This window comes from Chrysochloris asiatica, unplaced genomic scaffold, assembly GCF_000296735.1.
Source record: "Chrysochloris asiatica unplaced genomic scaffold, ChrAsi1.0 scaffold00030, whole genome shotgun sequence".
Classification (NCBI taxonomy): Eukaryota; Metazoa; Chordata; class Mammalia; order Afrosoricida; family Chrysochloridae; genus Chrysochloris; species Chrysochloris asiatica.
In genome coordinates this window covers 17397968-17409765 of record NW_006408548.1, presented here as the reverse complement: position 1 = coordinate 17409765, position 11798 = coordinate 17397968, and the positions used below count along the sequence as shown (strand labels likewise).

Sequence of the window (11798 nt, the reverse complement as noted above, 5' to 3'; positions counted from 1 at the left end):
CCAATGTTCATAGCAGCACTATTTACAATAGCAAAAAGATGGAGACAGCCTAAGTGCCCATCAACTGAAGAATGGATAAACAAACTGTGGTTCATGTACACAATGGAATATTATGCTACCTTGAAGAATAACAAGGAAGCTGCAAGCCACTGCATAACATGGATGAAGCTTGAAGACATTATGTTGAGTGAAATTATTCAGTCACAAAAGGAGAAATACTGCATAGGACCACTATGTAAAAGACTAAGAAAAAGAACTAATACTAAAGTGGGGGTGGGGTGCGGTGGGATTCTTTGTTGATTACCAGGATGTCAGGGTTGGGGTTAGGTGAGGGAGGAGAGGTGGAGCACAGGGCAGGGATTAGACACAGGATAGTTTGGGTGCTAGGGAGGGGAGCAATACACAAGAGCGGGGAGGGGAATGGAAGAACAAAGGAAATGAGAAAACAATTAGGCAGGTTTTCATGGGCTAAGTGGGACAAAGGTAAATAATGATGTATGCACAACCTTGGAACAACAGGGCTCTGGGATACAGGGATTGAGACATGATTGGAATGGGGAAAAATGCTAAGATGCTTGGCTGTCATTTGAATATTGGTTTCCCTTGTATACCATTATAAAATAGACACTTGAGGGGGAAAGAAAGGAATAGCCAGAAATATCACCATAGAAAGCTTGTAAGTCTGTCTTCTGCCTATAACTGATTGGAATAGCTAAAATGGGGCTACAACGTGCCCAGTGAAGGAGGCTTCCTGTGGAGCCTCTGCATTACATAAGACCATAGGTAGAATCCTAAACCACATCCAGAATCTTCAGAGGTGGGAAATTTCCACTTGAAAGGACAGGCAGACCAGCCTGGAGTGGCTAGAAGAACAGAAGATACTTCTTGAAAGAAAGACCTACAGGAAAAATATAAAACAATATAGGCAGTCCAACTGATTACTACAAGAACAAGCAAGTTGCTCACCCAGAAGACATGAAGGTAAGTGGTCATGTACCCTCAGGACAAACCCCTTGCAAGACTAAGACTCCATGGGAATAAACACTCTGATTGTTGACCACGTTCCACGTTCATCACCGATAAGGGAAAGTGAAGGAAAAACAGCAATGAAGCTGTGAGCTAAGCCCTACAATGTTCAATAGACTCCTGTGAACCCAGGTGGAGACCTGATTGGCTAGCAGTGTGGCAAGACCTGGGGACTCTTGGGCCCAGAGTCAGTGATATAGCCACAGAAGACCAGAGTGGAGAATGAAACGTCCAGCTGATAAGAAGAGAGGGCATATGCACAAGAACACCCACACTTGCAGATAATACCCACTAGACCTGGCTTCAATGACTGGATGATCAAAGCTCAACTAGAAGAAGAAAGAAGAGGAAAAAAAGAGTAATCTGATACAATTTGATGAACTTGACCTTCACCTATGGATTGCAGTATCTCAAAAGAGGGAACAAATCTTTACAGCAAGGATCATTCCCACCCCCTCCATACACAGAGTAGACAGGGATGGACAACTTTGACTTTGGTTACCCAAAATGGGGTGGGGGGGGGAATACAAAGTCAAGAAGTGACTGGCTTTACAAGCTTCCAAGAGGTAGCCTAGATTTAGAGGACATGGAGGAAGGTAAACTCTCCACCAAGTAGTATTCAATCTGTCTAGGCAGGGCTGATGAAAGGAGATGCGGATAGGTCTCTTGTGATACAATAGTGAATAATTGTTATCAAGACTGATTGTGTGGGTTGGAAATGTAAATGTAGACATTTTGTAGCAAAGGAGGGGAGTGATTGACTTTGCAGTCTAGGAGTGGAGTCTCTGGGACCATCAAGGGAGAAGAGCAGAGAGTGGGACCATACCCACAGAAGCGGTGACACCAGCGATAGAGGCAGAGACGATGACGTGGAGAGATGGAGTGGCTGGAGACCTTAGACCCAGAAAGGGAGAGGGCCTGTGGGGCTGATGACCGGGGGGGCAGGCTTGCAGGGTATACCATTTGGTTGGTTGATGTTGCATGGAGGGGATTGTAACCATGGCAATGAAACAATATACTATAGGATGGATAGATAAAGCTAATAATTGCCCATGTAAACTATCAAATAATTCACAATAAAACATTGAAAAACAAAAATGTAATGCTTGGGCAGATGTGAATTAGGTGCTTCTAGAATTGACTGATGTGGTTCTGTAGGATCAACACTGGACTGCAATCCACAAGGTTGGTAGTTCAAGCCCATTGCTCCCCCCTCCCAGTGACAAACAACATCAAGAACAAGTGTCAACTGAAGGACTAAACTAACTGGTCCTGTCTATGTGGATCCACTTTCCCACTTATCCTAGCACAATGGACACCCCAGATGGATTTCTCATGAGTTGTCTTTTAAAGATTTGAAAACTATTGGATTTGATGATCTTTAAGATTGTGCCAAGCATCTTGTTAGGATCATAGCATGATAGGAATATTGGGAGCACTGGAAAATGACTCACAACTTACAAATGCAGTGTTTCTCCTGTGTTCTGGCACAGATAGGCACTATATAAATGCAGGAGATTCCTTAGAAATTCTCAGTAATATCTGGACAGAACTATCCCATCCCACAGGGATTCTAAGTTATAGTGAAAACAGCTCAGACTGCTGATTAGGAAGTGATAGAGAATTCCAGGCTTGGGGCCTTTTTCTTTCTGCCTCAGTAGCCTCTAATAGCCCATTTGTTTGCTTTCTCTAAGTCTCTCATGGCATATGAAATGACTGGATAAGAATATAATCTGTAAAATCTTCCAAGAAATCTCTGATTCAGAGCAATCTCAAGAAGGATGAAAAGTCACCAAGAAGAGAGCTGTGTTATAGTAAGTGATTCCTCACGATTCATAGTCAATGAATACCATTCAGCATTTGCAAGTAAGGAAACAAACACAATTCTCTTCCTCACCCCATTCCATTCCACCTTCATATGGATCTGAAGATTAAGAATTCTCCAAACTGGCTGTGTGCCCTGACAATATGTCATCAATTAATTAGCCTCTCCATTCATTTTCAATTAATTTGCCTTTCCATTCAGTGATGTATAGCCGTTATAACTTGGTATTTGTAAGCATGTTGAACCCATTCCTGATTTTTTTATTCCATCTCTTACTAATTTTATGACTCAGGGAGTCAATATGTTCCAGTTTCTAAGCCTTTAAAAAAAAAAAATTAGTAATGACTAACTAAAAATGTTAATTACAGATTGTACTGCATATTGCTTTTCTTTGTGTATTCCTCTCCTCCTCCATCTTCTTTTTCCCTTCCCTTGTTTCTTATCCTTTCAATCTCACTTTTGTTCTTCTCTTTCTGTTTCCCTCTCTTCTTCTTTTTTTCCTCTTGATTTTTCTTTATTACTCTCTGGTCATTATCTTTTTCCATCTTTCCTCTCCTTCATTTTATTTAGTGTATTTTCTTCCATTTTATGATCTCTCTTATTTTTCAGTTTGAAGCTTTATTTTGTTTTCCATCTTTAAGTTATGATATTATTTTTCTTGCTGTTGCCTGGTTCTTTTTTCTCCTCTTTTTTAATTTTCCTTTTTGCTGTTGTTTGATTATTCTTATGTGTGTTTATGCTCTCCTCTTGCTCAACCCAATGGAAGACAGCAACTATGCCCATATAGTCAGGCACAACCATACTCTCTGAAGCCCCACCCACTGGACAAAAGCCAATACCAGGTCCTATATCACTTGATCAACAATAGACAGCAGTCAACATCAGTCAAACCCACCCAGCTAAACTAAGTTGCATGAACTCTGAATGGAGAACTGTGCACACCACCAGGAGGTGAGTATCTAAGAGCACACCAGCATACCAACATCAATTAAGAAGTCACATAAGAAACTGTAGAAGAATTGGCAGAAGACTTCCCTAACATCATGAAAGATGAGAAGATAAGCATTCAAGTAGCTGAACAAGTACCAAGAATAATAGACCATAAATTAAAATCTCTAAGCCATATCAAAATCAAATTTTCTGAAACCAAACACAAGGGAAGATTCTTAAGAGCATCTTGGGAAGTATGAAAAGCTACTTACAAAGGAGAGCCAATAAGACTAATCTCTGATTTCTCAGTAGAATCCCATGCAGGCAAGGAGATAATGTATGACATATATAAAGCTGTGTAAGGAAAAAGAAAGAAGAAGAAAAAAATGTCACCCAAGAATCTTATACCCAGCACAATTGTTCCTCAAATACAATGGCAACATTAGAACACTGCCAGATAAACAGAAATTGTAGGCATTTGTAATAACCAGACCAACTTTATAAAAATACTAAAGGGGTTTATTTGAACAGAGAATCAAAAACAATAGACGACCTGAGATTAACATGCAAGACAATACAACCCAGAAGTCAATCCAGACATAGAAGTATCCAAAGTAAAAGCTTAGCAAAGAGTAGACATCTTGAGCTGAGCTTTGAGAATATATTCCTGTTGAATAAATAAGAGAGATAGAAAGCTGCTGGTTGAAACACTTTGTCAAGATTTCAAGAAACTACTCTCAGCAGAGTATAAGAATATTCTATGTATGTGTATTCATTTGGGGCATCAGGCAAAACATTTTTGAGAAGATAGCAACCATCATGATTTAACATCCAAAATATGACTTTTTTTGGATGTCTAGCAAAACAAGGTTTAAATAAGTAAGCAATATTAGGTTTACTTTCAAAGAAAATGGAAGAAAGCATGAGATTTCTTGTAAGAATGAGTTTAGCCAAGGTTGATAACCATCCGAATGAGGCCCAACTTGGTAGTTTATGCAACTAGTATTTGGCTCAAATAGTGGGCATTTGGAGCAGAGAAAATTCAGGTAGGACTGGGATGAGGGCTGAAGATGAGAGGAACTATCTGAGCCTAAATTAGAGCAGATAAGAAGTCAGGGAGGTAGTAGTGAGTAGCAAAATAAATTCATGTTCCCATGGACCTTGGAAAATATAAGTATCGGATTAGCCTAATGCACTCTAGGCATAGTGCTATAGCATCTTATGTTTCAAAATTTCCAAAATTCCATTACAAGACATAGGATCTAACAACCCTAAGTAACTTAAACAAGAAAACAGAATTTTCTAGAAGGATGCTGGATAGTTTTAGATTAAATAAAGCATTAAAAACCAGAATCATGCAGTTCTGGGAATTAGTAGTTCTCCAAGTAAGGTTCCCAAACCAGCAATATCAGTATCACTTTAGAATTTGTTATAATTTCAAATTGAATCTTAAACCAAAATATCCTCAACTACCTTTTTTGCACTGTCTGTAGGTGATTCAGCTCTCAAAATTTTTGTACTCCTAGGTGTCTCAATAAAAGAGACTAATTCTTAAAAATAGAATATGACTGGCCACCTCTGATCATATGCCCATCCCTGTGTCTAGGATGGAACTTTGTGATGTGATTAAGAGTCATCTGTCACCCACTATACCAGAACTACATGGAATGAGAGAAGAAAGTGATGTTTTAAAGAAGGAAAATAGTTCTGATCAATCAGCAGATATATCAGTTGATATATATAGCCACAAGAAATACGAGCCATAACACAAGTAGATATATGCACACCAATGTTCATAGCAGTGCTATATACAATAGCAAAAAAATGGACACAGCCTAAGTGCCCATCAGTGGAAGAATGTATAAACAAACTTTGGTATATACACACAATGGAATATTATGCTGCCTTTAAGAATAACAAGGAAGCTATAAGCCACCACATAACATGAATGAACCTTGAGGACATTTTGCTGAATGAAATTAGTCAGTCACAAAAGGAGAAATACTGCATAGGATCATTATTGTAAAAGCTTAAGAGAAAGTACCCACACTAAAAGGAGAGAAAAAAATTTTTTTGTTGGTTACTGGGGTGTAGGGAGTCGGAGGAAGTGGGACGAGAGAGTGAGGGGAAGGTGGTACACAGGTTAGGGAATAGACACAGGATAATTTGGGTGCTGGGGAGGCAATACACAAGAAGGGGGAGGGAAATGGAAGAACAAGGAGGATGGAAGAACAGTTAGGCAGGTTTGCATGGGCTAAGTGGGACAGAGGTAAATAGTGATGTATACTCAACCTTGGAACAACAGGGCTCTGGGATACAGGGATTGAGGCATGGCTGAAATGGGCAAAAGGAGGGAAATGTTAAGATGCTTGACTGTCTTTTGAATCTTGGTTGTCCTTGCCTAATATTGTAAAATAGACTCTTGAGGGGGAAGAAAGGAATAGTGAGAAACATCACCATAGAATGCTTGTAAGTCTGTCTTTAGCCTATAACTGATTGGAATACCTAAAATGGGGCTACAACTTGCCCAGTGAAGGAGGCTTCCTGCAGAGCCTCTGCATTGCTTAAGACCATAGGTGGAATCCTGATCCCCATCCAGAATCTTCTTAGGTGGGAAATTTCCACTTGAAAGGGCAAACAGATCAGCCTAGAGCAGCTAGAAGAACAGAAGATACTTCTTGAAAGAAAGACCAGCAGGGAAAACCAAAAACAATAACAGTTGTCTGATTGGCTACTACAAGAACAAGCAAGTTGTTCACCCAGGAGCCATGAAGGCAAGCAATGAAGTCCCCTCAGGGCAAATCCCTTTCCAAGACTGAAACTCAAAGGGAATACACAAGCAGATTTATCAGTTGGAAATTCTGTTGGGAAAGGTTGTTGTTGTTAAGTGCTGTTGAGTCGGTTTCGACCCATAGCGACCCTGTACAGGGTTTCCGAGGGTGTAAATCTTTACGGGAGTAGAAAGCCTGATCTTTCTCCCACGGAGCAGCTGGTAGTTTCGAACCGCTGACCTTAAGGTTCGCAGCCCGATTCGGAACCACTACGCTACCAGAGCTCCCAGACTTAGTCTATTTCCAAAGAGATTCTTTTGCCATGTAACACAATTTATTATAAAATCAAGAACTATAGAGAGCAGGAAGTTAGTGTTTTTGTTTTGTTTTTTTTCTCATTGTGAATATCCCATATACTTAACATGCCTAATTCAGTATTTTTGATGATATCAAGGAGTCAGTTTTTCTAAACGTTTTCTCCAATTTGAAGAAAAGAAAATGGTAAAAGGAGCAACTGCCCAGAGACCAAGCTTCTGAAATGTTTTTCTCATCACTAGAAATGCTATTGTACTCAAAGGTGAATATTCTTGAACTCTAGAGGGGTCGAGCTAGAAATAAAACTAGAAATCACTTAGTCCACCTATTTTATTTTAAAGAAGAGAACTCAGGAAGCTTGAAAGACTTGCATAAAGCTAATTTTATTTGTTATGAGATGGTACGGTTATTTGACTGTAGATGAATTCAACATCTACTATCGTACGCATGGTCACATTAAGAAAACTAGCCATCTACAGAAGTGTCTCTTCATAGATATTTCTTTCTGGCTTTGGATTATATCTCTCTGGCCAGTGCTATTTTCTCTCTCTTCAGTCACACTCCGTTATCTAGCCAGTCAGCCAATCACTCATTTAGTAATCAATGAATGCTTTCCTAGAAGAATCTGATTATACAAAGATAACAAAATACATACCTTCTCTTTGATTTAGATCCAGGTCTAGAACCCAAGCTTTCTTGTTTGGGGAACCTATTTCTTACATATTAAAGAAACTAATCAACTATTGGATATGGGGATAATCTGTGAACATGGGCCAAAAGCTTCACTTTGTCCTGACCTGCCTTCTTCCTCTTATAGTTTCTGTTTCCAGTTTTAGAAATCTCAATGCCTAGTGTATTGATTAGAATTTTCTATGCTTTGAGTTCCAGAATGAAAATGCTAGTGATGATAGTACCAAAAAGGAATCAATTAAAACTACTTAATATATTCTACAGAGCTCTCCTGGGGAGCTTGGTGGCTCCATATAATCAGCACTGGACTGTGAACTGCAAGGCCTGTGGTATGAGCCCGCTAGCTTTTCGGTGGGAAAAAGATGAGGTTTTCTTCTCCTATGAAGATTCAAAGGCTCGGAAACCCTATACAAGGTTGCTATGAGTCAGAATTGAATAGATACTGCTGAACCAATATAGAGTTTTCCTAGAAAGAAGTCTTCCATAGTATTTGTAGCAAGGATGATAGTGATCACTCTATAAATTCTATATAATGTTTTCTGTAATAATAAATCCTCTATTTAACATTATGCCTGGAAACCATAACCCTGTATAGATTTTGAGTGGCAGGATCCATCTAGACAGTTGGGGTTTCTGTATGAGTTGGGGATTCCCTGTGGAAGCAATGACATGCCTTTGACCATGGCAAAGGAAAATTACCCAATTCTAGTGTCTTAACTGTTATATTTGAAGTCTTTCACTATGAGTTGAAACTGACTCCACAGTACTTAACAACAACAACAATTTATGCCCATCTTGATCTCATCCACCAAACATAAAATTTAAGGAAGTGAATCTTACATTAGGGAGGAAAAGAGGACAGCCACGCTGGCCTTTTGTACATTTCTTGAAAATGCTAAAGTCATAGTTCCCATTTGAGGAACTTTGCATGTGCTGTTTCCTCTGCCCAAAACATTCTTCTCTTAAATCTTTACTAGACCTGCTTATTCTCAGCTCAAAAGTCACCTACTATAGGTGACTTCTCTGCTCAGTATCTTTAAAGAGGTCCTAAGGTCACTGGGTACACTGAAAAAACGGAGAAAAAAAAATCATCCCTTTCTATAGTCATAGTTTTTGCAAAATATTACTTTTCAGCTCCTCACATAAAGAAATAGAATCTATTATCCCACTAATTGAATATGGAGATGCCTTGTAGATTTTATCTAGTCAATAGAATGAAATCATAACAAGTTTGATCTGCTGGTGGATGACAGGCCACATGGAGGAGAACCATGGTCAACTCTTCCCCACAATCTAGGAGACTCAAGCCAAGAACCACTGAGTCATTGACCTAACATATAGCTGACAACTGACAATGAGTGAGCCTGGCTCAATCAGAAAAACTCACAGATCTGTAGCAACAAAATAAACTATTGCTTTAAGTCACAGAATTTTGGGGTAATTTATTACAATATAATAAATAACTATTTAGCCACTAACATATTATTTTGTTTTATATTCTTTATAGTTATCACTATCTGAAATTATCTTATATTTTATTTGTTAGACTCCACCCCACTATAATGTAAATTCTTTGTTAACACCATGCCTTCAACACCTAAATTAGTACATAGTAGTTGCTCAGTAAATATTTATTAACTTAGTAAATAAAAAGTAACATTCAAGCGCTTACCATGTATAACATGCTTTATCTGTCTCTTTTATTTCAGTCTTCCCTAATCCCTGTGAAATAGATATTATTTCCAATTGTCAAATGTAAAGCAAAAAACTTAAGTAGCTTGGGTAAAGGTTAAGCAGTTAATAAAAATCAGATTTTACTATATGTGTAGGTCATATCTGTGGACAGATCAAACTGTTTATTGCCCTAGAAAAGCATACATAACCTAAGGATATTTTATCACTTTTTTCTGTTGTTATTACATTGCGTAGTACATAAGAATGATGTTTTCTTCCTAAAGATATTTAAGTGAATGATGCAAACTAAAATGAAATCATTAGTGCATATTATTATGTGAACCAATGCCTTATACTTACTGTGTCTGTTATTAACTATATTGTGACAAATCCTTAACTGTATTAATTAACAGAGCAATGATGGACCCCAGGCCTGTTCTGTATTTCTGTGGGACCACACACTATTAGAAGACTCTTATAATGAGATCTAGACTCAGTCCACAGACTTTCTCTTCTATAGTCTACATAGAGGTCATCTCTTCTTCTGAGATGAGAACAAGAGGGATCTAAGTCCTCAACTGAATCAAATCTTGCAGGGGTGGGAGGGCAATGGTGAGACTTAGAAATACTGTCCAACTGAAGAACAAATTTGCAATAGCACCATAGAAGACTAGGGTTGTACATTTGGGTATTGGGGACAGAAATTTAGCAGATTATGATGACATTCTACCATCCCTCTGCCAGTTTGTCATACTGTGGTGGCTTGCATGTTGCTATTATGCTAGAAGCTATGCCACTTGGCATTATAAATATAGCAAGGTCATCCCTGGTGGACAGATTGCAGTGGAGTTTTACAGACACGGAAGAATAACCAGGTAATTCACTTCTGAAATTATCCAATGGAAACCCTATAGTTCACAATAGACTATTGTTTTATATAATGTTGAAAGATTAGTCTCCTATGTTGGAAGATACATGGACTGGAACATAGCAATAATGATGAAAATGGTGCCAGACCATTTTAGTACTGTTGTACATGTGGTAACCATGAGTGAAGGCAACTTGATGGGCTCTAACAATTTATCTGTCAGTTTGCCATATTGTGGTATTTTGCATGTTGCTGTGATTCTGGAAGTTATGCAACTGGTATTTTAAATTACAGCAGGGTCACCCGTGATGGACAGGTTTCATATGCACTTCCAGATGAAGACAGCTTGGAAAAAGGAGAGACTGAATATTTAGTCACTGAAAACCTTATGAATAGCAGTTGGACACCGTCAGTACTAGAATGTTGAATATTGAAACATCAAGTAAAGCACCAGAATGTTTTCAGAGATACTGCCAGAAGATGAGCCCCTCAGGTTGGAAGGCACTCAGAGTGTGAGTGAGGAAGCTCCCCAGGCTCCGCAGCGTGCAGCTGCAGCTGTGAGCAGCGCAGTACTCCAACCTCTGCGCTGCTTCTCCCTTTTGGCTCCAAGATGCCGAAGCAGGCTGGTGCTATGAACAAGGATAACAGCCAGAACGAGGAACCAGAGCGACCACTTCTTCCTCAGGTGTGGCAGCTGATCCTAAAGGTTGTGTCACCATCGCTATCCATGCCAAACCTGGTTCCAAACAAAATGCGATAACAGATGCGATAGCTGAAGCCATTGGCGTAGCTGTTACTGCACAGATGTCAGAAGGTGAGGCTAAGGCTGAGCTTTGCTGCTACCTCTCTAAAGTCTTGGAACTCAGGAAGAGTGAAGTAGTTTAGGATAAGGGTGGTAAGTCTCTCTTGAAAAGGTGGTAAAGATTTGGACCTCCACAACTCCAGAAGAGATCCTGGGCAAATTACAAAAGGAAGCTGAAAATAAATAAGAGGCAAGCAATGAAAACTAAATCCTTAAAGAGACTTTTTTTTATTGCTAAGAATACGGAGACTGTTGAATAGGAGACACATTCAAATTCACAAAAAGCATGGAGATTTTTTTTTACTAAATATTAAAAAAAAGACGAGAGAATTTTTACAAATTCTGTTGAATATTAAATACAGGTTTTTAAATTCTGATCCAAAACAGCTTGTAGCATGTTCATCTGATTTCACTGCATTACAAAATGACAACTGTAAAGTTAGTCTCAACAGCCTGATTAAGCCCTTACATTTTATGGCAGGTCTTCTGCCTCCCAGAGACTCACACTGTTCAAGACAGGATCAGAACCTTGATTCCTAACTGAATACAGTCTGTCCTGATTGTAAATGAAAGTGGCATCTTTACCCCTTCTGTTTTACTTGTTTAGAATGTTTTGGGACTCTCTTGAGGATTGCCTTCTAGTCCCATTTTACAAGGGACAGAGAATATCTGTCAAACTGTTTTGTGGGCCTACCTTGAATTTTAAATGCTTAACTAAATGCACAAATGTTTTCTACATTGTTTTAAAACGACACTGAGCATTTTATGAAGAATTAAGTAAGAATTAAGACTTGTAAAAAAAAAAAAAAATGTGACGAAGAGCTGTCTCCTCAAAGTTGAGTTGACCATGGTGATCGAATAGAGTAAAGCCTTCGGGACCTTCCTTTGCTAATGGGG

At 38.9% G+C, this 11798-nt stretch overlaps 1 pseudogene; it reads left to right on the top strand.

Moving 5' to 3' along the window:
- Positions 1–10709: 10709 nt before the first annotated feature.
- On the top strand, positions 10710–11088 carry LOC102827479 (annotated as a pseudogene).
- The last annotated feature ends 710 nt before the right edge of the window (positions 11089–11798 follow it).